We start from the raw sequence: 26,658 nt of genomic DNA, 5'->3' as shown, positions 1-26,658 counted from the left end.
TGCAGAGCATTACATCTATTGTGTGGGATTGATTTGGATATCTAGGTAACACACTGAACATCTCCTCTGTACTGCAGAGCATTACATCTATTGTGTGGGATTGATTTGGATATCTAGGTAACACACTGAACATCTCCTCTGTACTGCAGAGCATTACATCTATTGTGTGGGATTGATTTGGATATCTAGGTAACACACTGAACATCTCCTCTGTGTACTTTACAACAGTTCCTAGCCTGTGTGTAGGGAGGAATTTATTTTTATTCTAGGTGATATATAGAATCCTGGAATGCTAGTTTTGTTTTTCTAAGCCACTTTTATTGCTATGGGTTGTAGGGGGTGGGGACTGAGCGAGTGGATTCCAATTATTGGGAATTGGGAACTCATGCATTGTTAGAGTACTTAAGTAGTCATTGCATTCGGCTGTGGCCGGATAGGCTGTGGGCAGAGTTTATCTGTGGGCCTAGATTGAAGTGGGCCGTTATTAAAGTGGGAAAACTGATTCATAACTACAGCGTTATACCAGATTCATCTGACTCATCATCTCTTGTCTCCAACAGGTAACACACTGAACATCTCCTCTGTACTGCAGAGCATTACATCTATTGTGTGGGATTGATTTGGATATCTAGGTAACACACTGAACATCTCCTCTGTACTGCAGAGCATTACATCTATTGTGTGGGATTGATTTGGATATCTAGGTAACACACTGAACATCTCCTCTGTACTGCAGAGCATTACATCTATTGTGTGGGATTGATTTGGATATCTAGGTAACACACTGAACATCTCCTCTGTGTACTTTACAACAGTACCTAGCCTGTGTGTAGGGAGGAATTTATTTTTATTCTAGGTGATATATAGAATCCTGGAATGCTAGTTTTGTTTTTCTAAGCCACTTTTATTGCTATGGGTTGTAGGGGGTGGGGACTGAGCGAGTGGATTCCAATTATTGGGAATTGGGAACTCATGCATTGTTAGAGTACTTAAGTAGTCATTGCATTCGGCTGTGGCCGGATAGGCTGTGGGCAGAGTTTATCTGTGGGCCTAGATTGAAGTGGGCCGTTATTAAAGTGGGAAAACTGATTCATAACTACAGCGTTATACCAGATTCATCTGACTCATCATCTCTTGTCTCCAACAGGTAACACACTGAACATCTCCTCTGTACTGCAGAGCATTACATCTATTGTGTGGGATTGATTTGGATATCTAGGTAACACACTGAACATCTCCTCTGTACTGCAGAGCATTACATCTATTGTGTGGGATTGATTTGGATATCTAGGTAACACACTGAACATCTCCTCTGTACTGCAGAGCATTACATCTATTGTGTGGGATTGATTTGGATATCTAGGTAACACACTGAACATCTCCTCTGTACTGCAGAGCATTACATCTATTGTGTGGGATTGATTTGGATATCTAGGTAACACACTGAACATCTCCTCTGTACTGCAGAGCATTACATCTATTGTGTGGGATTGATTTGGATATCTAGGTAACACACTGAACATCTCCTCTGTGTACTTTACAACAGTACCTAGCCTGTGTGTAGGGAGGAATTTATTTTTATTCTAGGTGATATATAGAATCCTGGAATGCTAGTTTTGTTTTTCTAAGCCACTTTTATTGCTATGGGTTGTAGGGGGTGGGGACTGAGCGAGTGGATTCCAATTATTGGGAATTGGGAACTCATGCATTGTTAGAGTACTTAAGTAGTCATTGCATTCGGCTGTGGCCGGATAGGCTGTGGGCAGAGTTTATCTGTGGGCCTAGATTGAAGTGGGCCGTTATTAAAGTGGGAAAACTGATTCATAACTACAGCGTTATACCAGATTCATCTGACTCATCATCTCTTGTCTCCAACAGGTAACACACTGAACATCTCCTCTGTACTGCAGAGCATTACATCTATTGTGTGGGATTGATTTGGATATCTAGGTAACACACTGAACATCTCCTCTGTACTGCAGAGCATTACATCTATTGTGTGGGATTGATTTGGATATCTAGGTAACACACTGAACATCTCCTCTGTGTACTTTACAACAGTACCTAGCCTGTGTGTAGGGAGGAATTTATTTTTATTCTAGGTGATATATAGAATCCTGGAATGCTAGTTTTGTTTTTCTAAGCCACTTTTATTGCTATGGGTTGTAGGGGGTGGGGACTGAGCGAGTGGATTCCAATTATTGGGAATTGGGAACTCATGCATTGTTAGAGTACTTAAGTAGTCATTGCATTCGGCTGTGGCCGGATAGGCTGTGGGCAGAGTTTATCTGTGGGCCTAGATTGAAGTGGGCCGTTATTAAAGTGGGAAAACTGATTCATAACTACAGCGTTATACCAGATTCATCTGACTCATCATCTCTTGTCTCCAACAGGTAACACACTGAACATCTCCTCTGTACTGCAGAGCATTACATCTATTGTGTGGGATTGATTTGGATATCTAGGTAACACACTGAACATCTCCTCTGTACTGCAGAGCATTACATCTATTGTGTGGGATTGATTTGGATATCTAGGTAACACACTGAACATCTCCTCTGTACTGCAGAGCATTACATCTATTGTGTGGGATTGATTTGGATATCTAGGTAACACACTGAACATCTCCTCTGTACTGCAGAGCATTACATCTATTGTGTGGGATTGATTTGGATATCTAGGTAACACACTGAACATCTCCTCTGTACTGCAGAGCATTACATCTATTGTGTGGGATTGATTTGGATATCTAGGTAACACACTGAACATCTCCTCTGTGTACTTTACAACAGTACCTAGCCTGTGTGTAGGGAGGAATTTATTTTTATTCTAGGTGATATATAGAATCCTGGAATGCTAGTTTTGTTTTTCTAAGCCACTTTTATTGCTATGGGTTGTAGGGGGTGGGGACTGAGCGAGTGGATTCCAATTATTGGGAATTGGGAACTCATGCATTGTTAGAGTACTTAAGTAGTCATTGCATTCGGCTGTGGCCGGATAGGCTGTGGGCAGAGTTTATCTGTGGGCCGTTATTAAAGTGGGAAAACTGATTCATAACTACAGCGTTATACCAGATTCATCTGACTCATCATCTCTTGTCTCCAACAGGTAACACACTGAACATCTCCTCTGTACTGCAGAGCATTACATCTATTGTGTGGGATTGATTTGGATATCTAGGTAACACACTGAACATCTCCTCTGTACTGCAGAGCATTACATCTATTGTGTGGGATTGATTTGGATATCTAGGTAACACACTGAACATCTCCTCTGTACTGCAGAGCATTACATCTATTGTGTGGGATTGATTTGGATATCTAGGTAACACACTGAACATCTCCTCTGTGTACTTTACAACAGTACCTAGCCTGTGTGTAGGGAGGAATTTATTTTTATTCTAGGTGATATATAGAATCCTGGAATGCTAGTTTTGTTTTTCTAAGCCACTTTTATTGCTATGGGTTGTAGGGGGTGGGGACTGAGCGAGTGGATTCCAATTATTGGGAATTGGGAACTCATGCATTGTTAGAGTACTTAAGTAGTCATTGCATTCGGCTGTGGCCGGATAGGCTGTGGGCAGAGTTTATCTGTGGGCCTAGATTGAAGTGGGCCGTTATTAAAGTGGGAAAACTGATTCATAACTACAGCGTTATACCAGATTCATCTGACTCATCATCTCTTGTCTCCAACAGGTAACACACTGAACATCTCCTCTGTACTGCAGAGCATTACATCTATTGTGTGGGATTGATTTGGATATCTAGGTAACACACTGAACATCTCCTCTGTGTACTTTACAACAGTACCTAGCCTGTGTGTAGGGAGGAATTTATTTTTATTCTAGGTGATATATAGAATCCTGGAATGCTAGTTTTGTTTTTCTAAGCCACTTTTATTGCTATGGGTTGTAGGGGGTGGGGACTGAGCGAGTGGATTCCAATTATTGGGAATTGGGAACTCATGCATTGTTAGAGTACTTAAGTAGTCATTGCATTCGGCTGTGGCCGGATAGGCTGTGGGCAGAGTTTATCTGTGGGCCTAGATTGAAGTGGGCCGTTATTAAAGTGGGAAAACTGATTCATAACTACAGCGTTATACCAGCGTTAAACCGAAGTGAAACTGAAGGACAAAACAACAACTGAGAAAACCAAAGTCTGCTTGGAGTGAGTTAAATTCATTCACACGACATACTACTCCTGGCTGCTTAATCTGGCAATTCAACCATAATATCATCATTTTACATCTGCAAACAACTTTTACTATCACTGTTAAAGCTTGTACTTACACTGTCAGTTTTGAAAATGACCAGCTGTACCGCTAATGACCTCACCTCTCCTGCTCTTCCATTGATAGTAGGTGTTCTCTTTCTCTATACATCCTCTCTGGGTGAGCTTATGTGCTCACTCGACTTCCACTATCACATCTATGCTGATAACACTGAAATCTACCTCTCCTCTCCTGATCTCTCTCCCTCTATCCTCACTCATATCTCCAACTGTATCTCTGCTGTCTACTCTTGGATGACCCAGCGCTTCTTTAGACTTAAAATATCAAAGACTAAGCTGACCTCTTCCCACCCTCCTGCATAAAACCTGACCATCTCTCATCCTAACCTACTGTTTATGCTCACTTCTTTCCCTTCTGTGTCACCCCTGTCTGTCTAACCCTCCCCTTTTAGAATGTAAGCTCTCACGGGCAGGGCCGTCTCTCCTCATGTGCCTTTCTTAGAATATATAAACCACTGCCACCCTGATGATTGCTTCAGTGTCCTGTCCCCTGATGCAACTATCTATATTAACCATGTACTTGTCCTAAACTGTCTTGTAATGTAATTTGTTATGTGTTTTTGATTATAACTATGCTCTGTACAGCGCTGCGGAATCTGTGTGCGCTATATAAGAAACTGTTAATAAATAAATAAATAAATAAACTGAAAGCCACACGGTGACGTTACCAAATAATTCCTGCATCTGCCTCTGCCTGTGGTAGGTAGATGTACCCAGAAACGCGCTGGACGCCCTCCAACTATACAGAAGCACAGACACTCGGGAAAACAGTTTGTCAGTTTGTAGTATAAAAGCAGCGCAAGACGAGTCTGGTCTGGATCAAACATTACTTCATTTATACTTTACTGACAGATAATTCATTCTGACAGGGTTGATTGCAATCGGTTACCCAACAAGACCCTCACTGCCACTAGAAACACATACATACACAATGATTTAATAGTGGACCGGTCACTCCAAAAATATAACTGCTTTGCCATCTATAAACAAGAAATACTTACCCAGCCAGAATGCAAAGCACCAATGAAATGGTGTGCAAGCGCTGGAGCCGCAAGTCGGCTGAGGTAAAAGCGATTCAGGGGTAGATGTATGAAACGGTGATAAGGGGGGAGGAGTGGCCCATGGCAACCAATCAGCTGCTCTGTATAATGTTATATTATGCAAATTATAGATGTTACGTCAGTGCTGATTGGTTGCCATGGGCCACTTCTCCTGTGGCTCACTGCTCCCTTATCACTGCTTCATACACCTACCCCTCAGTGACATCAGTAGTGGTGGCATCACTTAGCACTGGTGTACTGATAATGTATGTGTGGTATACACTGCACATGGGTGCCAGAGTCAGAGAGAGCCCTGTGCCACCCACCCTGCTGCTACTGCCTGGCACACAAACAGTATAAAAACACAGCACAGAAAACAAAGTTGAACTCTGCAATATTCAGGATCTGCCCAGCTCGCAGGCTTCACCCCCCCTCCCCCTGGAATATCTCTTACCTACATTAGCCAGGTGAGGACACAGGCCGCCGCTGTGATATGTGGCTGGGTCCTCCACTTGTGGGAACCGGGAGAACAACGAAGGCGCAACCAGGGGCTGGCTGGCAACTTTTAGCCTGGGGGGCCAGTCCAGAGCACTGGCCCATAAGTAACAGCGCATCGTTAAATTTAGGTTTTGCAGTTTAAAAATATGTATTAATAAAAAATAAAAAAAAAATAATAGGACACCACAGGCTGCTCCCCTGTATAACATCAGGACACCACAGGCTGCTCCCCTGTATAATATCAGGACACCACAGGCTACTCCCCGTCTTATAATAATAACAGGACAACAGAGGCTGCTCCCCCTGTATAATATCCGTACACCACAGGCTACTCCCCGTCTTATAATAATAACAGGACAACAGAGGCTGCTCCCCCTGTATAATATCAGGACACCACAGGCTACTCCCCATCTTATAATAACAGGACAACAGAGGCTGCTTCCCTGTATAATAATGGGACCCCCACAGGCTGCTACTCCTGTATAATAAAAGTACACCACAGGCTGCTACCCCTGTATAATAGGACACAACAGGCTGCACCCCCTGTCTTATAATCATAACAGGACCCCACAGGCTTCTACCCCTGTATAATAATAATGGGACCCCCACAGGCTGCTCCCCCTGTATAATAACGGGACCCCCACAGGCTGCTCCCGCTGTATAATAACTGGACCCCCACAGGCTGCTCCCCTTAAAATAATAACTGGACCCCCACAGGCTGCTCCCCCTGTATAATAACGGGTCCCCCACAGGCTGCTCCCGCTGTATAATAACTGGACCCCCACAGGCTGCTCCCCCTTAAAATAATAACTGGACCCCCACAGGCTGCTCCCCCCTGTATAATAACTGAACCTTACAGGCTGCTCAGCCTGTAGAGTCCCACTCCCTCTTAAGGTGGCCATACATTAGAAAGATATTGTACCCAATCATACAATCTCAATTGATTGTAAAATGGATTGTATGCAGATTGTGTGCACATTGTGTGTCCAAAAACCACCAAGGACTGCCGAAGAATTGAAGGGAAATTGGACACAATCATGAGCGCAATCGATCTTAAGATCAATCTTTCTGATGTATGGCCAGCATTACCTTGATGCCAGACAGCGAGGCAGGCTGCAGCATAGGGAAGAAAGTGTAACGCACAGGCAGGAAGTAGGTGGAACATACGGAGTCTCTGTAGTGGCCTCCTGCACTAGACATGTCCTCAGTGCAGGAGGCCGGCGGCCATGTTTATGGAAACTGGTCAGTCTGGCTGCAGCAGCAGCCTCAGAACAATGGCGGCCCGCACGCAAAACGATTCAGCGGCCCGGGGGGGCACATGGCACCCTGCCCCCCAGGACAGCCCGCCCCTGGACGCAACCCAGTAAAATCATGGCACCTCTCCCTTCCTGCTCATTAAGGAGCCACCTCAGCGCTTTCCCCTATGTCCTGGGTCTTGTGCAGCTCTGTACCTACTAACTGCCCCCACTCCCAACTGTCACTGTCATGTGACCTGCTCCTGTCTGCTGCTGCTGCGGAGATTTATCCACCAGCGTAATAATGTACACTATTATTATTATTATTATTATTATTATTTTATTTATAAGGCGCCACAAGTGTTTCGCAGCGCCGTACAAAGGAACAATACAGGGAGACAAAACTTGGCATAACATTGAATAAATAACAAAAATACAGTACAAATAAAGAGCACCACAGTTCAATACACATTACAGCTTAAATGTAAGTAGTGAGGACCCAATCAACATACAACTAGAGGCTTGAGGCCAATGATGGAGATGAGTATGAAGATGGTCACTGAGTGTTGGAGTATAGGAGAGCTGTGAGTGAAATGTGAAGAGAAGTGGGCTTTGACAACAGGAGGGAAGAGGGCCCTACTCGGAGGAGCTTACAATCTAGTAGGAAGGGGAGACAGACAGATTACAAGAGGTGCAAGCGAGGGGGTGGTGGTTAGATACCAGGATGTAAACAGGCAAGGGGTCGGAGAACCAGCTGGTTTATGCAGTGGAAGGGTACGCTTTGATGCTTAGGTGAGTTTTCAGTGCCCGTTTGAAGCTTTTACTATACCTACATAAGGGCAGATGTAGTAAGCAGTGATCAGGCTGAGTGAAAAATAAACAATGTGTGGGTCCCAGGGACCCCACATCTTAGTAAATTGGTGCTCTCCTCTCGAGGGTACCTCCCATGTGTTTCAGCCTGAGGCACCCTCGAGAGGAGAGGGACCCCTTTATTTTGGGGATACCCCACCTCCACAAGAATCTCCGTCCGGGGGTGACCATTTATTGTGGATTAATGTGGGTGCAGGGTTTATAGCTTGTGTAAAATGATATATTGCCAACCAGAGGGGACTGGCCAATGACGAAGCGAGCCTCGAATGGCTTGGGTCGGAGCGGCCGTTTATTCCCCGCCCCAGCCGCAGATGGGACCCCTGACCTCCATCGCTGCAGTTGGGACCCCAGACCACCACTGAGACCATAGGACCTACTATAGTGCATTTAGTGTAAAAATGCACTATATGTCCACCAATTTCATGTCATTGGTGGAAAACTGGTTGGCTCTTACAGTGGATTGCCTACTCTCCATCTTGTTTGGTGCAGAAGATAGCAACCATGAACTTCCATCAGGGGTCCTGGGAGATTAGCAGGAGGGCTGCCTGCCAATCTCGCTGTTTAAAATACGAAGCCCTCAGATATAAAATAAACACGGTGGATCTGATTATGTATCATGGAAGGATAGATTTCCTTCAAAGGATTACCAGATGATCCTCCTCATAAGCGCTGCTTATAAACACTTTATGTAAAGCGAGCACCGCATTCACGCACCACAGTCAAACCCTCCATTTGTTCATGCAGTCTGATTCTATACAAAGATAGTCACATTTCATTGGCTGTTTCACGATCCGGCCCTACCCGAACGCCATCATGGCCTAGCGATGCCACACACGTCCTTTGTCACAACTTCTCGAGGTGTGATAATATTCTCACAATATAATAAGTATGACAGCACAGATATTCAAACTACTGAGTAGAGAAGTCAAACAATGGAAACTCTACACACTGCTCTGCAAGCAAATAAACTAGCGCCAACACTGAACGAAGGAAAGATCTATAAGAATGGCAGGGTGCAAAATCACCATCAATACCAACCATCGATGGCGTCTGCACCAATGGCCATCCCTACTCTGCAACAGGCAAAAACCTTTACTACCCCTCATTCCCACACACTTCTATCACTGCCCTGCCTCCTGTTCTCCTGCTCCGTAACATCTGCCAGTGGTGACCCGCTCCACCAGTAGGAGGAGACACTGACTCAGGGGCACCGTCCTGTGCTCCTGTGCTGCCACGGTGGACCCTCACCCACTGGCAGAAGTTGCACAGTGTCCCCCACCTCCTCTTTAGACCCCCATATGCCCACACACCCCAATCACTACCCAGCTTCCTGCTCTCTTGAACCGTAACTTCCACCACTGGGGAGTCGCTGACGCGGTGTTGCCCACATACCCCTATCATGCCTCATAGCCCAGCCTCCTGCTCTTATGCACCCTAACTCCCACCCAGTAGGAAGAAACACTGACTCAGGGCCACCATCCTGTACTGCCACGCTGGACCCTCACCCACTGGCAGAAGCTGCACAGTGTCCCACACCCACCTCTTTAGTCCCCCGTATGCCCACACACCCCTATCACTACCCAGCCTCCTGTTTTCCTGTATAGTGATCTCCGCCAGTGGGGAGACGTTGATTGGAAAACACCCTACTATACTATTGCCCACATAATGTACATCTTACTCTGTAACCGCTTTTTGATTAAAAAGATAAACTTGTCAAAAGCTGCCTTGACGTGATGCCCCGAACTAGTGACCGCACGAAGGGGTTCCACCGTTGTGGAATGTGCCTGATGTGTAGAACAGCTAAGGGCATAAGCAAAACCAAAGAATTCACTTTTAATTGCACCAGTTTTAAAATCAATGATTTTATCACATGTAATTCCAAAAATGTGATTTATTTTTTACAATGTGACTGTGGCTTATTTTATTTGGGCAAGACCACCAGGAACCTGAAGACACGCTTAGCGGAACATGTATATAATATAAGAAAAGGTTTGGAAACCCATACAGTTCCAGCTCATTTTAAAAAGGTCCACAACTGTAAAGAATGTTGTATTAAAGCTTTTGGTGGTCTTGAAGTTATCACACCCACGTGGCGAAATAAAAATATAGAAACTTGTTTAGCCCAGTCAGAAATGAGATGGATTTTTAAGCTTAATACCCTGGTGCTAAAATGGTCTTAATAGTGACTTTGAAATTAAATGGTTTTTATAATTTTTGCCCTTTTAGCTGTTCTTAAATTATATTCTGTTTTTATCTGCTGTTATATTTTATAAGTGTATGTTTTTTAATGTGTTATGAAAATGTACGGATTTCTGAAAAATGATTAACTGCCCTTTATTCTCCTCCATCTCCCTCTTGTTTCTTGTATATGGACTGATAAAAAATACGGACCTATGTAGGGTACTATTAGGTGGAGCACAAGGAATGTGCACTCCACTGAATGGGCAGTGTGCAATACATCAATCCTTCCGTACCGGAAGTGACCTTCTGGTATTTTGGAACGCATGAGAAGCACCCGGTGGAACGCAAATGACGGCGTTCCACTTCCGGTTGCGGCTCAAATCACTTCCGCATCCTGTATAGCGTCAGGGCAGCGTAATGCTGTTTTGGCGCCCTTTTCTGCTATTTATATCCCACCAGCCACGGGAAACATTATGCTTCTGAAGAAGGACCCCAATGGTCCGAAATGCATTAAGCAGGTGTTCCCGTGGCTGGTAGAACCGATGCTTGTTTTTTACTTGTGCTGTTTGGAGTGGAGGACCCCTGGAGTCTCCATCCCGAGGAGAAAGGTGTCCGGAACCTGGAAACATCGGTGAAGGGATTCCTGGGTGTAACCTCCCACATGTTATCACCGGCTGGTGATTATATGCTGTTTTTAAATCTGGAAATTGTGAGTGCAAAATAAATTGTTTTCCCTTTGAAAAAAGGTGTTGCAATATTTTTCTGTTTCCGTTTTAGAGCATTTGGACATCCAACAGTTATTGAAGATTTTGGTGACCTTCCCTTCATGTGAATAACTTTAGGAGTGACCCAAGTTTAAAAGAACTTGTCCCACCTACAATAAGGACACTTATGTACCATTAGTGTAAGTCAGACCTAGAAAGCGCTTTATGCAGTGGTACTTCCAATTTCTGTATCCTATGTTTTGAGAAAGTTGGTGAACTTTCTTTTACCAGTACTAGCTGCTTCCTAGGCATCAGCGCAAAGGAATTGCACATTTTCTGTTCTTGTATTCGCTTTTTTATTAAACAAAACAATACACACCCCTTCCAAATCATATGCTCTCTATTTAACACATTTCACCTATAACTCAAGTTGCAATAGAGGCATCTTTCATACAATTCTAACCACACTGTATTTCTCACAATACAAACGTTAACAAATTAAGGGGGCGCAGCCCCTTACGACGGTGTGAAGAGCGCCCGTAGGGCGCGATGAAACACATAGTCTCTTATATATTTGGCTATATGTGTCAATCATCCTCAGAGTGTGTCTATAACGCTGGGCGGGGTCACACATGAAACTCCACCCCCCACCCAACCTTATACACGCACACCAAATATAAAATGTTGCCAAATGTAGCCACATATATAGGAGATATTGCCCCTGCACTACACCACCCCCCCATCCCCCCGCAATAACGTACACCTATAATACACACACACCCCCCCCCCCCCCCGCAATAAATACACACATAAAACACAGACACGATCACTCTGCCCCGGCACCTGAGCTCTGTGAAGTCTCGCGGGATCTTGCGCTGCGCACACACACTTTAAAGGCAGCACAATCCAAGTCTCGCGGGAACTCCCTGTGCCACCCCAGCACACGCTCCGCACAGACAGTGCAGACCCATGCGCCCGCTGCCTCCTACTTCCTCCTGCCGCCATCCTGAAGCGCTTATCCCGGCACAGGCTCCTTTACCCTGCGCCCGCTGCCTGGCACCCCCTCCGGCCACAATAGTACTGTGCCCGATGCCTGCCACCCAGCACACGCTCCGCACAGACAGTGCAGACCCATGCGCCCGCTGCCTCCTACTTCCTCCTGCCGCCATCCCGAAGCGCTCATCCCGGCACAGGCTCCTTTACCCTGCACCCGCTGCCTGGCACCCCCTCCGGCCACAATAGTACTGTGCCCAATGCCTGCCACCCAGCACACACTCCGCACAGACAGTGCAGAGCCATGCACCCGCTGCCTCCTCCTGCCGCCATCCCGAAGCGCTCATCCTGGCACAGGCTCCTTTACCCTGCGACCGCTGCTGGCACTCCCTCCGGCCGCAATAGTACTGTGCCCGATACCTGCCACCACCGGCCGCCGCTGACACTAAGCTCCCACTCCCCTCGAACCTGCCTGTCCACCGACACCAGTCCAGCACCCAAGGACAGAACACTGCCCACTATACCACCAACGGATAACAGGTACCTTTTGGCTATATTGTAACTAAGCCTTCACTGTTCACATATGCTACCTAGCCTGCAGCACAACAACTAACACCCCTGCATGGTCCCACAATCCACCCTCCATACAAAATGAATACCCCACACCCACTCTCTTTCCACGGGAAACGGTCATCTGTCAGAACACACTTCGGTCGACCCCGGAAGGTCAACTGGCCCCAAAGACGACAGGGTTAAAGGTTGACATGGGTCAAGGTCGACATGGTTCTAGGTCTACAGTCATTAGGTTGACATGAGTTTTCACTGTTTTTTGAGCCGACATGTGCCGACTGGCGGTATTTCATGCCCGAAGCATTGCGAGCGAAGCGAGGGGCTGCGGTTCAACTCCAACTGTGTCCATGTCGACTGTGTCGACATTCGGGACAAAAAAACAGTGAAAAACTCATGTTGACCTAATGACTGTCGACCTAGAACCATGTCGACCTTGGCCCATGTCGACCTTGGGGCCAGTCGACCTTCCGGGGTCGACCTAATGACTGTAGATCTAAGTCTGTTCTGACAGATGTACAGATTCCCTTTCCACCACTATAGCACCAACCCATGCACTTTACACCTACCTAAACTTACAGCACAGCAACAAAATCCTTAACCCAACATACCCCTACACCACAACACCACACCACCGCCACACACAATTCAACCACACACACTATCTTTGCATCACTATAGCAACAACGCTTCCACTCTACACACAGCCAAAGGCCCACATTTCTCAATATCGCATTTACAATGCAATCTGCCCAGAACATTCACGCTCACGATTGTGCAGCACATACTTTTTGTACTTTGCGATGAGATGCCGCAGGAGCACGCATCTCATTGCACCGGGAAAATCGGTGCGTGTATGGGCACCTTTACAATTTTATATTCTCTGGCACCCTAGTAATTGCTTCAGTGTCCCCTAAAGCAGCTGTGTATATTGACCATGTAATTGTCCTAATACTGCAATTAGTTATTTTCTTGTGCTTTGCTCATTTATGTATTGTTAGGCGTGTGGAACCTCTGAAACTCCATATATAACTAAACGATCATAATAAACTGGACGATATTCTGATTTTATTGTTCCAACCCGTCATAATCGCCAATATTGTTTAGAACGTTGTCCAGTGCGTACGCACCTTATAAAACAGCACTAGTTTGCTTCGCTGAAACCTAGGAAAACCTCTTCCAACATACAAACAAATGATACAAGTACACGTAGAATTTCCCCCTGGCCAGCATCAATATTCACCATGATTTATTAGTCTTTCCATCAACCATAGCCGAGGAAATGTCATTAACATTAATAGTGTTACGTTATTATACCAACCAAGGGGTCTATGCACTAAGTCTTGGTGAGAGAATTCAGACTTGGTGGTAGGACAAATTTGTTCTCAAAATGGGCAAAATCATGCTGCACTGCATGGTAGTACCAGCCAGTCAGCTTCTAGCTGCCATGTTACATTATAAACGTCCAGACCTATGAACGTCTGTCATTTATCTAGCAAATTGAAATGACAGAAGCGGACTGGTTAATTTGGGCAACAACGCAACTTTACCACTTTCCAAGGTTTGATACATATCCCTCATTGGTATAAAATGAATTAATGCTGAATCCATTCGCTCTTTGGAGTGTTTAAGATAAAACGGATATTCCTTTCTTTCAATGTTTTAACCTGTACCCAGTGGCGTAGCTACAGGGGTCGCAGCGGTCGCACCTGCGACCGGGCCCCTGAGCCAGGGGGGCCCAACCCCCGCCACTGTTGGAGAGGTGCCCAGAGCCGGCCCTAGGCATAGGCATACTAGGCAATTGCCTAGGGCAGCAGCCTATGCCTAGGGGCAGCACTTCGGCAGCTTTACCGGGTGTTCACTGTGGGCTAATGCGATGTTATGCGGCAGGGCGACGAGTGACGGTTCGGCACTTTGTTGTGTCCAATCCGCGGCACTGCTCCCGCCTGTGACAGGCAGCTCCCGGCGCAGGCTGCCCAATCAAAGAGCTCAGAAGACAGCCGTCACTGAATCTCCAGCGCCAGCGGCTGACTTCTGAGCTCTGTGATTGGGCAGCCTGCGCCGGGTTGGCAGCCTGCGCCGGGAGTGCAGGAAGAAGCCCAGCCTGCGCCGCAGCGCCAGGAAAGTGACCCTTCGGGAAGGAGAGAGTGACAGCCAGTTAGCTAACAACATCCTGCCCGGGTCCCCCAGATGCACTGGTAAGTCATTGTCAGTGACTACCTTCAAGAAGGAGGACCATGCAGCTGCCGTGCATATAAGCATAAAAGAGGTCACCACCCAGGTGTGGGATGTGAGAGGGGGGGGGGGGTGTATTTGAAATGAACAGGGGGGCTAGGGTGTATATGGGAGTAGTAAAGGATTATAGGGTGTATGAAGGTGGAATAGGGTATTTTTGGTGGGGATAAAGGGTTATGGGATGTATTTTGGGTAACAGGGACTGAAGTGCAGGATGTGTGGGGGGTAGCGGTATATGGGTTTTATGTTGGGTCAGTAGGTGGTGTGTAATGGAGGAGAGGAACATGGAGCATACTGTATGTGGGATGAAGAGGGGGAATAGGGTATATGGGAGAAAAGGATTTTAGGGTATGTGGGTGGAATAGGGTGCGTGGTGCGTATAGAGGGTTATGTATTAAAATATAAACAGACCGAGATTTTAATTTTGTTGTATGTAGGGGGGCCCCAAGCTGACCTTTCGCACCAGGGCCCATGAACCCTTAGCTACGCCCCTGCCTGTACCTGTTCCTATGTGGTCATTATTATGTAATAAAGGACCTGATGTGGGATTGGTGGGTAACCAGCAAACAACTTACCGAGCGCCAGAGGGGCCGCCCTGCCGAATAAACCCCCCGCCGTCATTTCTGGGAGGGGTATGTGTAATGAAGACACATCCCCTTTGCATGCCGATTCAGGAGAAAATACCATTGAATCATTTCTCCTGCCTAACGGGAGTACGGGAGTACGGTCGGCCGAACGGTTGCAAGAAAAAGGGATTGTATATATGTGTACCCAGCTTAAAACTGAGGTCTCAACCGACTTATTTGCGGGCCCCGGGACACAGACAGGGCTGGCGAATGATATCATGCGATGTCAGCCGCCAACCCCCAACAGGCATTGGCCGGCCTGTGTATTTATAGGGATGCCCCAGCAACGCCACCGCCCCGGCGAGTGGGTAACCCTCACCATCGGGGCGGGGCCTAATTTGGGTCACTGCATGTGATCCAGAATCGGCCTCAAAGTTCCTTATGATACATGATCAGAGAAAATTTTGCTTAGTAAAATAAGTGAATCTTAAAGTAAATGGTCTGCAAACAACACAAGGAAATTCTAAGGGGTGTGGGATTACACAGCGAAAGCCCGACGTCGGAATCCCGACTGCACAGCGGGGGGGCGCAATGAAGATCCTTCTCGTGGACCCCTACGAGGGAGCAGCCGGGATTCCGACGACGGGGTAATGACTGTCGGATCCCGACTGTTGGTGAGTCGTCCGACACCCATTCTAAGAGATATTGGTCAAAACCAGTGCTAGAAATCAGACTAAGGGGGAGATTCTGTAAACTAAAATATTAATAAACAAAACATTAGGCCTGGAGTTGATATAGCACCACAGGCTGCTCCCCCTGCATAGTAACAGGATAACACCACAGGCTGCGAATGGCAGAAATATTATATATTTGTAGATAATGAATGTCAGTAAAATGTTGGGCGTCAGAGTTGGCAGTGCCTAATTCTAATTATCAGTATGTAATGCTGTGCAGTTTGTAGACACTGTTAGTGTTGTGAATGAGTTGGTTGGTGTGTAAGAATGAAGTACTGTAGATGCAGAATATCACAGTGCATTTGTAAAGACAGAAAACTGGGAAAACAATTGAGATGGGTTAATGGGAGGGGAAAAGTTGCAGGGCAATGGTAGATAAAATATATTGTTCTCCATTATCTACCATTTCCCTGCAACTCATTCACAACACTAACAGTATCTACAAACTGTACAGCACAACATTACATACTGATAATTAGAATTCCGCACTGGCAGTGCTGACACCCAACATTTTACTTGTAATCAACCACAAGAGTTTTGGGACACCCTTAAGACAATAGCAGCTCCAAATACCCAACTGATCACCACCATAGGTCAGCGCAGTGTACCCACTTGTTAATGATTGTCATCTGTCCTGGGATTTGTCCGGGTGCTGCTGTGGCTCAGAATCCTGCCTTTCTGTCCTCCACCACAGTCCTCCGCCCAGGGATGCCATCAGAAATTGATGGGCCCGGGATTGGCATAATTGTTTGGGCCCCCATTCAACAGTGCCCTCAATTCATAATACCAAACACACGCGCACAAACAAATATATAGAATAATCTTAAATATAGAGAACATAATGAAAAGTGCTAAAGGTGAACAATGAAACAAAAATCTGTGTAGCCCTATACATCTTCAATTAAGATCAAATTAATTTTAAATGATATACACTGCCTGTTACATAAATGGTATATATGAAGCCTATTACATTAGGTATTCACTTAAACTGTATATGAATTATAATATACAGTATATATATATATATATATATATATACATACATACATACACACACACATCCAGTGGGCCCGGCACTCAGACCCCCCCCCAACCCCCCCCCCCCCCCCCCCCGTGGGGTAACTTGCTCAGGGGCCCTCAGTGCAAGTGAAATCACTTGAAAACGTACAATGCTGGAACAAACCGCGACACTCTGAGAATTCCAAACTGTGCAAACCAAGTGAAACTTTTTAATTGTCTACATTTTTCAGGGATTCTTCCCCTTCTTCAGGACAACCAGAATACAAAAACAAAGTGCAATAAATAACCACACCAAACTTACCCCACTCTCCGGCATTCCCGCGTCCCCGATGTCGCCTCCCCGTCTCTCCGGGCATCAACCGAAAGAGTTGCTGTACCAGGAAGTGTGCGCGCTGACCCCAGCGGTAACCAGGAGACTCTAACTCCCCTGGTACTTCCGGCCTCCGTCTCACGTCACTCCACCTCCGTCCTCTGACTGCCGGGATACCCGTACACATCCGGCTGGTAACCAGGGCAACCCGGCTGCCTCTGCAAAATATAAACAAACAATCTAAATACTGTTGCTAAAACGTGAACATTCATGGTATATATTAAAATACAAAACAGTTAATGTATTGTGATACAGTGATGAACACATAACATCAGATGCTCCCCATAAAAATGTTAAATATTAAAACACTAAGAGAAATGGTTCAATTCATAAACTTATACTGTGTGTGGGGAGCAAAGCAGTGCATCTTGTGGTCGGAGAGAAGCCTTAAAGCTCCCCCTATTGCTATATCTATAAAAGTGCTTAGTGCAAAACGATATTTAAAATGACACATATCGAATGCTGGCTGAAACTAATTTGCATAAAAAAGACCAGCATCAACCATGAACTGTGTTTTTCTCAAAAGAGCTAAAACTAGAGTCCTTGCTGCCAGAATAAAGCTGCACTTGCCACTTTCCCTACCTCCAGTGGTGTAAGTTTGCCCCATTCGAGGCATGATAAATGTTGGCAGGGGTGCCGAGAGAGGGGGGGAGCAGGTACAATTTACCCGGGCCTGTCAGGGGGGCCCTGGTCTGGACACACAGGGTTTTTTTATTTGGTGGCAAGTACCCCCAACATGACCCATTCCATTAGGTACAAAATGCTCTGTTCCTGGACTTCCCTGCCAGTGGCAGTTACAGAGGTTGGACTCCAGCACAGTCCAAAATTCAAAGAGGGGCAGTCACATCAACTGCCAGTGAGTCCAGGACAGTGATGCTTGGGGTGGCAGTATATATGACCCCCCCTTTTTGAATATTGGACTGTGCTTACATCTGTAACTGCCACTGGCAGGGAAGTCCAGGAACAGAGCATTTTGTAACTAATGGAATGGGCCATGTTGGAGGGTATGTGTAAATCCTTTGCAAAGAGCATGTAACCCCTGGCAGAGCATGTTAACCCCTGGCAGAGCATGTGAATCAGGGCAGACAGGTTAATCCCTGGCAGAGAATGTTAACCCCTGGCAGAGCATGTTAACCCCTTAATATGCAATGAGCATTACGGTGTGTGGCATAACGTGTAATGAGCATTATGGCATGTGGTATAATATGTAATGGGTGTGTGACATGTGTAATAGGCATTACAGTGTAAATTGTTGTACGTGTATCCACCTTGGAAGCAGTGGCGTAACAACGGGTCCGTAGATTGTGCGGGAGCTCCGTCCGTGGGGGCCCCAGGAAGTTGTTGTACCGGGGCCCAGGATTTCTCTTGGCGGCCCTGCTTGTTTACATGACATAGCAGGGGGGATTTTCTTTGATAGAGATGATATCGCCTTTCACCCTGCATCTACTCCCCCCAACATGAACCATGAACCAGGCTGCCTAGCAATGGAAAACAGTTTTGTACAGATAAATGTTGGAAAAACTGAATTGTTTTTTCAGTAACATAATATAATATTGCGTAGCAGCGTTATTAAGATACTGCTAATCAATAATGTAAGAGAGGCAGAATGCAAATATGGGAATGCATGGTTCCAAGTGTATATTTGTAATGTTAATATAATGCAATATAAGGCAGGAGAATTAATCTGGTGGCACATTTTTCAGCGTGCAAGGCATCATAGGGTTATAATATACAGTATTAGAAAGATGTCACTGAATGGGGAATGATATATTGTATCAGGTTAGATTAAGCTGCATTCAGAAGTATAACATGGTGTTGCATACAAAATAGTAACTTCATTGTTACATGTTATATGTACAATCATAATGGTAGTACATTATATCAATAAGTGAATTCATCATTATGTTTGTGCATGTTTAGCATTTTACTTCAGTATTAGACTGGATGTTCAAATATTCTCTGTAAAGCGCTGTGCAATATGTAATGGGTATTATAAATAAGGGCACAGGGCGGGAACCATAGTTCTGATAGCAACTAAGTTTGCGGTACATGCATGGCCTTCACATGGAAGAAACATTACTGATGCTGGGTGCAAAGGTAGATGGACCCTTTAACAGATAAGGCAAAATAAATAAGTAAATAAAAAAAATAAAAATAGGTGTACGCATAATCTTCCCTCCAAGTCTAGCTGTTGTTAGCCAGTTTGTTTTATCTCTGTTTACAATTGTAAAGCACAATGGAATCTGCTGCGCTATATAAGAATCTGTAACGGAATCTGCTGCGCTATATAAGAATCTGTTAATAAATCAATAAATAAACTGCACAGTACAGGTAACTGCTCAGTGGGCATTAGCTTGCCAATTAGGAGGAATGTGCTGGAAATTCTGACATGGAATAAGCAAAGCAAAATAATTATAAGAAAAGCTATGTCATTTTATGTAACTTGGGTAGTAAACCATCATAGCTGCAATAATGACAGGTATCAGAAGGGTGCAAGCAGACATATGCGCAGTGCACCTGCCAGCAATGTGGTGGCAAAATCTTATAACCTTTATGCAAATACGAGGGATAACAGCCCCTTCGACAACAAGCTAGCAGTTTAACAACCCCAATTTTCATTAGGAAATTGGGTTCTCTGTTTAAGCTTAGTACAAGTTCTCTATCATGGTCATTTAGAACAAAGGTAATGAACTATTTACTGAACAAGCTTAGTGAAGTGTCTAATGCCAATGGGGCTTAAGGGGACGTTACAAATTCCATGGTGGTAGTTATCAGCGCAAATTCAGTCACTTGTATATGGATAGAGGCAGTTTAAGAAACGGAAAAAGGAGAATGCATGGAGGTGGCATTATAGGATTATTGCTCAGGTTTGGGAGGCTGCATGGTCCAACGTATTTACACACAGTACAAACTAACATGCTTTATGTCACCTCGCAGTGCAACACTTCTTCTTCCACATGCAGATGCCTAATGATCGGAGGAGGCGGGCAGGCTGATGACCTGGACGGACGCTGAGCTACGGAAATGCCGAAAGCGTAGTATGCAAACGGACTCTTCCTTGACAGGAAGGAGGGGTGAAGCTAGCATGGCCATTCATGGGGCCCCAGGAAAGAACAAGTTAAGGCCAGCATGGAGGAGGTATGAGGTACCCGGCATGCAGGCAAGAGGAGGGTCTGCTACTGGAGCTGTCCCCAATAATGCTTCACATACAACCGCACATACAGCACCAGGGGCCAGTACTGCAAATACAGGCACTGCGGCAAAGGGCACCCAGCAAAGTAATGCTACAAGAGAGCAGGGGGTTACACAGTGCCTAAAACAGAATGAGATCAGCGCAATAAGTAACGCAGCAACCCCGATACAACTAAAAACATGCAAAAATGGCTAGGATGGTACCACAACAAAGAAGATGCAGAGTTTCTGGAAAAGGAAACCACTTTATAGCAGCTAGTAGTGTCCCCCTTGGGGGTAGTACCAAAAAAGACGCCTGGAAAATTCATATAAATACAGCACATTTCATACCCCGCAGGAGGGTCGGTAAACGATGCTATAGAAAAGCAGCAGTGCAGCGTGGCTTACCAGTATTTTGAGGACGTGCTCAAAATAGTGCGCAGCTGCGGGGAAGGGGCCCTCATGGGAAGATAGATATCGAATCAGCATTCAGGCTCCTTCTGCTTCACCTCCAGAGTCAAAGATTCATGGGCCTCAAATTTGAGGGCAGTTATTTCATTGACCTATGCTTACCAATGGGCTGCACCATTTCATGCGCTTTCTTCGTAAAATTCAGTACGTTCCTGCACTGGTGTGTGGAAGCAGGAACAGGCAGTAAGACAATGGCACACTACTTGGACGACTTTCTACTGGTCGGCCAGGCTAATACCGATAGACGCGAGCAGCTGCTCAAATCCACCCAGGCACTATTCCACACATTTGGGGTACCAATAGCAACCGAAAAAACGGAAGGACCAACAACAAGACTATACAACCTAGGCATAGAAATAGACACCTCAGACAAGACGTTTAGGTTACCAGAAGACAAGGTGTCCAACCTCCTGGGGCAGATTAGCGAGCACGCAAGGGCAAAGAAATTGACACTAAAACAGCTCCAATCAGTGCTGGGGTCACTAAACTTTGCGTGCAGGATGATCCCCATGGGCAGAATCTTCTGTCGCAAACTGGAAAGGGCCACAGCGGGGACGAAAAGGGGCATCACTTAGGTTAACAGCAGAGATTAGAGAAGACATGCTCATGTGGGAAACCTTTTTCTAGAAAGTCAATGGAGTAAGGATCCGGCTGGCAGCGCCTGTGCCAAACAAGAAGCTGCAACTATACACTGACACAGCGGGGTCATGGGGCTTCGGAGATTACCTAGAGGGAGAATGGTGCACTGCACTGTGGCCCCAGAGCTGGGCAGAGGAGGGGCTGACTAAGAACTTGCTGCTTCTGGAGCTGTTCCCAATAATAGTAGCAGTGGAATTGTGGGGCAGCAGGTTAGCCAACAAGGAGAAACTTTCTGGTGTGACAACTTGGGGTGGTTGTAACCCTCCTTTATAGGAATGTAGATTACTCTAATGTCTGACTGTGCCTCCACCCCAAGCTTTGGTGGTATATAGATAGTTTTATATTTCAAGAGGGCGGGCTTGGGGAAACGCCCTTTGAATTATCCAGTAACCAATAAATTTAGTTACCTAACAATAATATTATGAATGTGTATATAGGCAATTCCACACCGCACAAATAGGTGAAACAATGGCATAAATAACCAAAACACAGTTTTATTTGACTGGAACAGAAGAATGATAGTCAAGCTCCGTCAGATTTCTTGGATGCCTCCTTTAAATACAAAGATTATACACTCCTACCTTAGTTGTATATAACCAATAATACAATGTTTACATACACAAGTTTACATACTTTAAATGTTTGCACACATTTTATATCAACAATGAAACCTATTAGTAATGAACAATAACTTATTATTGCGCAATAATATGGGTTTTTTTTTCTCACCAGTGTACACTTGTTAGTCAAAGAGGAAATCCCTTAGCGCTTTGGGTTTATTTTGTAGAGTTCGAAAGGGGGTATGTCCTGATGTTCCTTAGATGGTAAAGTTCCCACCTGAGTCCTGTAAGGTGAGGTGTTTGTTAATAAAAAATGTAAACTTCAATGAAGTATTTGTAATCCTCTCTAGGAATGGTCTGATTAAGAAATATTGTGGGATTATAGCAAGCGGTTCCAGTGGTTAATGTTAATAACCTTCCCCAAGATGAGTCCTTCCTGGAATGGAGCTTTAGTATTTCAATTATACTGCTCTTCTTCTACCATCTATGTAGTCTAATCAGTATTACTATAATAATAAAACTAGCACACTTTGTATCCAATTTCAAATAGTCCCCATTTCTTTCGATTGAAAACAAGGTGAATGTGAATAAGGCTCTCTGCTGTGTACCTTGATATTCTGCCTTTGAATCTGCACTGTCTTATATCACGCTATAGATGCAGCTGACCATAGTATAGAGCACAGGTTTTCTATAGTAAGTGATATTCAATCTCTGCAGAGCAGTAAAGAACTTATTGTCTATGTCAGCTGAAAGTTCATAGCAGGGATATCCTTTCTCTCCCACTAAAGTGTCATAAAGCAGGCCTTATATGCAGTAACCAGATTGTAGCTTTTCCTCAGCAATCTCTTTTTACTTGCACCAAGGTATAACAGGGATAGGTTATCCACTTTTCCTCAGTAGTCTTTACCAAGAAGCTGGGTATTGTATTTATTTCCACTTATACATACTGTATACAAAGTCTCTTTTTAGCAGGCAACTTTGCTCATGGAGTGGATACATTCAACTGTAAATTAATTTACTATGTGCAGCATCAAGTATATTCATTAATGAAGTATTTTCCCCCAACTGATAGTGAGTATTTATCTGGTCACATGGGAAAAAGCAGAAATGCTTGGGGCAGCAAGCTGTGTAATATAAGGCTCTGGCTCCCTTTACTCAGCTGCCTGCTCTGGGCGGTATTCAATGTGAATACCTGCGAGGTGCAGCGAATCCTTTTTTGGATTCGCTGCACATTCGCCACGTTCCGGAGCCGGCGGGCTCCAGTATTCAACGAGTCAGGGGCAGCGAGCCCCTGACTGGCGAATATGAGCTCCTGCGGCGATTGCCGCAGGGAGCCTGAGGACGGTGCCAGGCAGAGAGATGGTAGTCTCTCTGCCTAGCCCAGACCTTTGTGGGGGGTTAGGTGGGCTCCCCGGGTGCCAGGCAGCACAGGCTGCCCCCCCGGGGGTGCCAGCAGGGGGGCGTATATTCACTACACACGAACGTAATGATCGTGCAGTGAATATATGAATATGTAATGAGTGGCTAGGCTCCGGCGCCCCCTGCTGGCTGCTGTGTAAAAAAAAAAAAAAAAAATAATAATTATTTTTAAAATTAAATATATATTCATGTGCTTACAGCACATGAATAAAAATAGCATGCCCCTCCTCAGAATAAAATTCCTGATTTTTTTACACCAAATGTAAAAAACAAAACACTTTATTTTAAAAGTTCACATTCCACTTCACCATAAAAAGATAGCGATTGCTACTCGGTGAATCATGGCAAAAAAACCTTCAAATGTATTCGCCATGTGGTCATTGAATAGGGTGATTCACCGTTTTTGTCAGAAATTCGCCAAGCAGCACAAATTGGCCATAAAAACCTGGCGAATCAGGCTCATTGAATACCGCCCTCTGTCTCCTCAGCTCAGTTCCTGACAGGCAGCCACTCCCCCAGACTCTCTGACAGGCTGCTGTGGTGGCTATACATTACTGTACTAGGCTCCGCAGCACAACCCACTCCTGCTGTAAGGGCTTTCAGTAAGTCTATATTAATGACACTTAGTGCTCAATTGTGATGTACACATATATGTAGGGGTGATGTGTGCTGACCTCTATCACAACCCAGCAGGCTCACCACTCCAGACAATACTGGGGTTATCTCTGTTCTGCTCCTCTGTCACTTTTTCTCCTCCTACCTCAGGCCTTAAGCTGGGTACACATATATACAATCCAACCGTTTGGCCGACTGTACTCCCATCGGACCGTCCGCAAACAACAGCCGATCACGCGCGTACACACCTGTACAATTTTACTTGCGGCGTCCGATGTACTCCCGTCCAAACAGTCGCAAGAAAAAGATTGTACCACCGTACACACTCTCTCGATTTGGGCTTTTGACACGATATATATGAACAAAATTATCATAATGGGCTGGGTTAAGGGCATACCAAAACAAAGAGGCGTGAGTACAGAACCTAAACAAAAGTGACAGGGTACGCGTCTACTAAACTTCAAATGCCGGTCTGGTCCCGCAGTTAAATTTGAGAGGCACAAGCAGACAGACAATAGCCCTTAAAATGGCCAAGGATAATACAAGGCACAGTTGCTAATATTTCAATATGCATTACATAATGTGACACACATGGATCACCAAACTTCTATAAAGCCGGGTATGCGACTAGTTAGTTTGCGGTAGTCACCCTGCCAAACTTCTATAAAGCCGGGTATGCGAGTATAGTCAGTTTGCGGTAGTCACCCTGTAGTCGCAAACTTCTATAAAGCCGGGTATGCGAGTATAGTCAGTTTGCGGTAGTCACCCTGTAGTCGCAAACTGCTATAAAGCCGGGTATGCGAGTATAGTCAGTTTGCGGTAGTCACCCTGTAGTCGCATACCCGGCTTTATAGCAGTTTGGCAGGGTGACTACCGCAAACTGACAAGTCGCATACCCGGCTTTATAGAAATAATGAACTACAATATTTCAAATGGGGATTAGTGCAGCGCTCTGCTCCTTAACAATTAACCTATTGTTAATATTCTCAAACCAGAGCTTCAGGCTCTTTTGGTCACCATCTAACCTATATATATCTGCTGTATAATGTGATCATATAGGATGGTCCTTCATTATAATACATGAAACGGAACACGTGCAGTGTCTATTATCGGCATTAGCCATAAAGCCAGCTGTTTGTTCAATTGCCGGCTCTGCTGTATGTGTTATATAAATATCAGCACCTAAATTCCATTGTTCAATCGGAACTTGCAAATACACACAATATCAGTGGCGGTGAGGTGGCCTGGGTCCCGGAGACGCAGGGTAGCTCGGGCATCAAGGCTGTACGCGGTGGGAAGGCAGAGTGGTACCCGGTCGGTTGCATCAGCCGGCATTCCTCTGAGCCCCTGCATCCGTGCTGCCAACCCTGCTCCCCCGTCGCTGCACCACGGTCACTGGCGGGTGCTCCACGACTATGGAGGCGCCCGTACAGTCGGGACACAGTCGCCTCAGACTTCCTGTCACAGCGATAGCGCTGCTGCCCCGGTTCCCATAGTCGTGGATCGCCCTCCAGTGATCGTGGTGCAGTAACAGGGGAGCAGAGTAGGCAGCACGCCACGGATGCAGGGGCTCAGAGGAATGCCGGCTGATGCAAACATAGTGTAAGCTGCCCGGGTACCGCTCTGCCTTCCCACAGCTTACAGCCTGCCATTCATTCCCGAACACTATATGTTCCGTCTATGGTATGTGTTCCGTCTAGCAATTAAAAGGTGGTCTGTGCTGAACATGAATTTGCCAGACATGGTACACATTATGTTACACTGTGGCAATGTAATGTGTAACATAATGAGCACCATGTCTGGCAAATTCATGTTCAGAACAGACCACCTTTTAATTGCTAGACGTAACACATACCATAGACGGAACACAGACGCTCGCGCGCCAGAGCATCCAGGACAACATTACCGCAACAGGCTCCCGCGTCCTGACTGCCTCGCTTCCAGTCACAGCGAGTGCTGGGGAAAGGTAAGGTGACCCTCACCAGCACAAGCAGCAGCACCACCACCACCACTCTCCACGTGGTATGCGGTGCACAGCACGCTGCACCTCATCTTGGGCTTGTGCCCCCCAGAGCTGCCCGTCACCAAGTACCTCCAGGGCCCCCTCTCCTCGCTTTCTGTGGCCCTGTCTGTAGGGGGGGGTCCCCGCAGCACCCTCCCCTCGGGATGCTGCTCCAAGCTGCCCACTGTCTGCAAGTCTGGCACCCTGATCATAGTGCACAGACACAGGGGCTCCAGCTGTAGCGCCCGTCGTGCTTGCCCCTGCTGCCATCATCCTCCTCCCCCAGTCCTGTTCCTACTCTCTGCCTGCGCAGTGCATATCCTGCTGGTCCCCCATCCCCAGCACCATGACCCGCACACAGCAGCATTAACAGCCTCCAGCGAATCGCTGTTGTGCTACCGGGTCCGTGCAGTGGCCTGTGGCACCCCAGCTGTGGATATTAGGGGGGCAGGTGCAGGGGATGCTGCCTGTACCCCACA

General features: G+C 45.9%; 1 long non-coding RNA gene across 1 annotated transcript in view; it reads right to left on the bottom strand.

Annotated features, from left to right (window-relative positions):
- LOC146050357 (uncharacterized) overlaps nt 1-22,573 on the bottom strand; it is a 35,233-nt gene extending 12,660 nt beyond the window's left edge. Inside the window, exons 1-2 of the long non-coding RNA XR_014466296.1 lie at nt 22,313-22,573; nt 17,234-17,460 (exon numbers count right to left, since the gene is read on the bottom strand). This is a non-coding gene — a long non-coding RNA (uncharacterized LOC146050357). The remainder of the gene's footprint in view (nt 1-17,233; nt 17,461-22,312) is intronic.
- Between the last annotated feature and the right edge of the window lie 4,085 nt (nt 22,574-26,658).

This window comes from Crinia signifera, chromosome 12 (genome assembly GCF_055691185.1).
Source record: "Crinia signifera chromosome 12, ASM5569118v1, whole genome shotgun sequence".
Classification (NCBI taxonomy): Eukaryota; Metazoa; Chordata; class Amphibia; order Anura; family Myobatrachidae; genus Crinia; species Crinia signifera.
The sequence above is the reverse complement of the archived record's forward strand: the minus strand, read 5'-3'. Positions and strand labels throughout refer to the sequence as shown.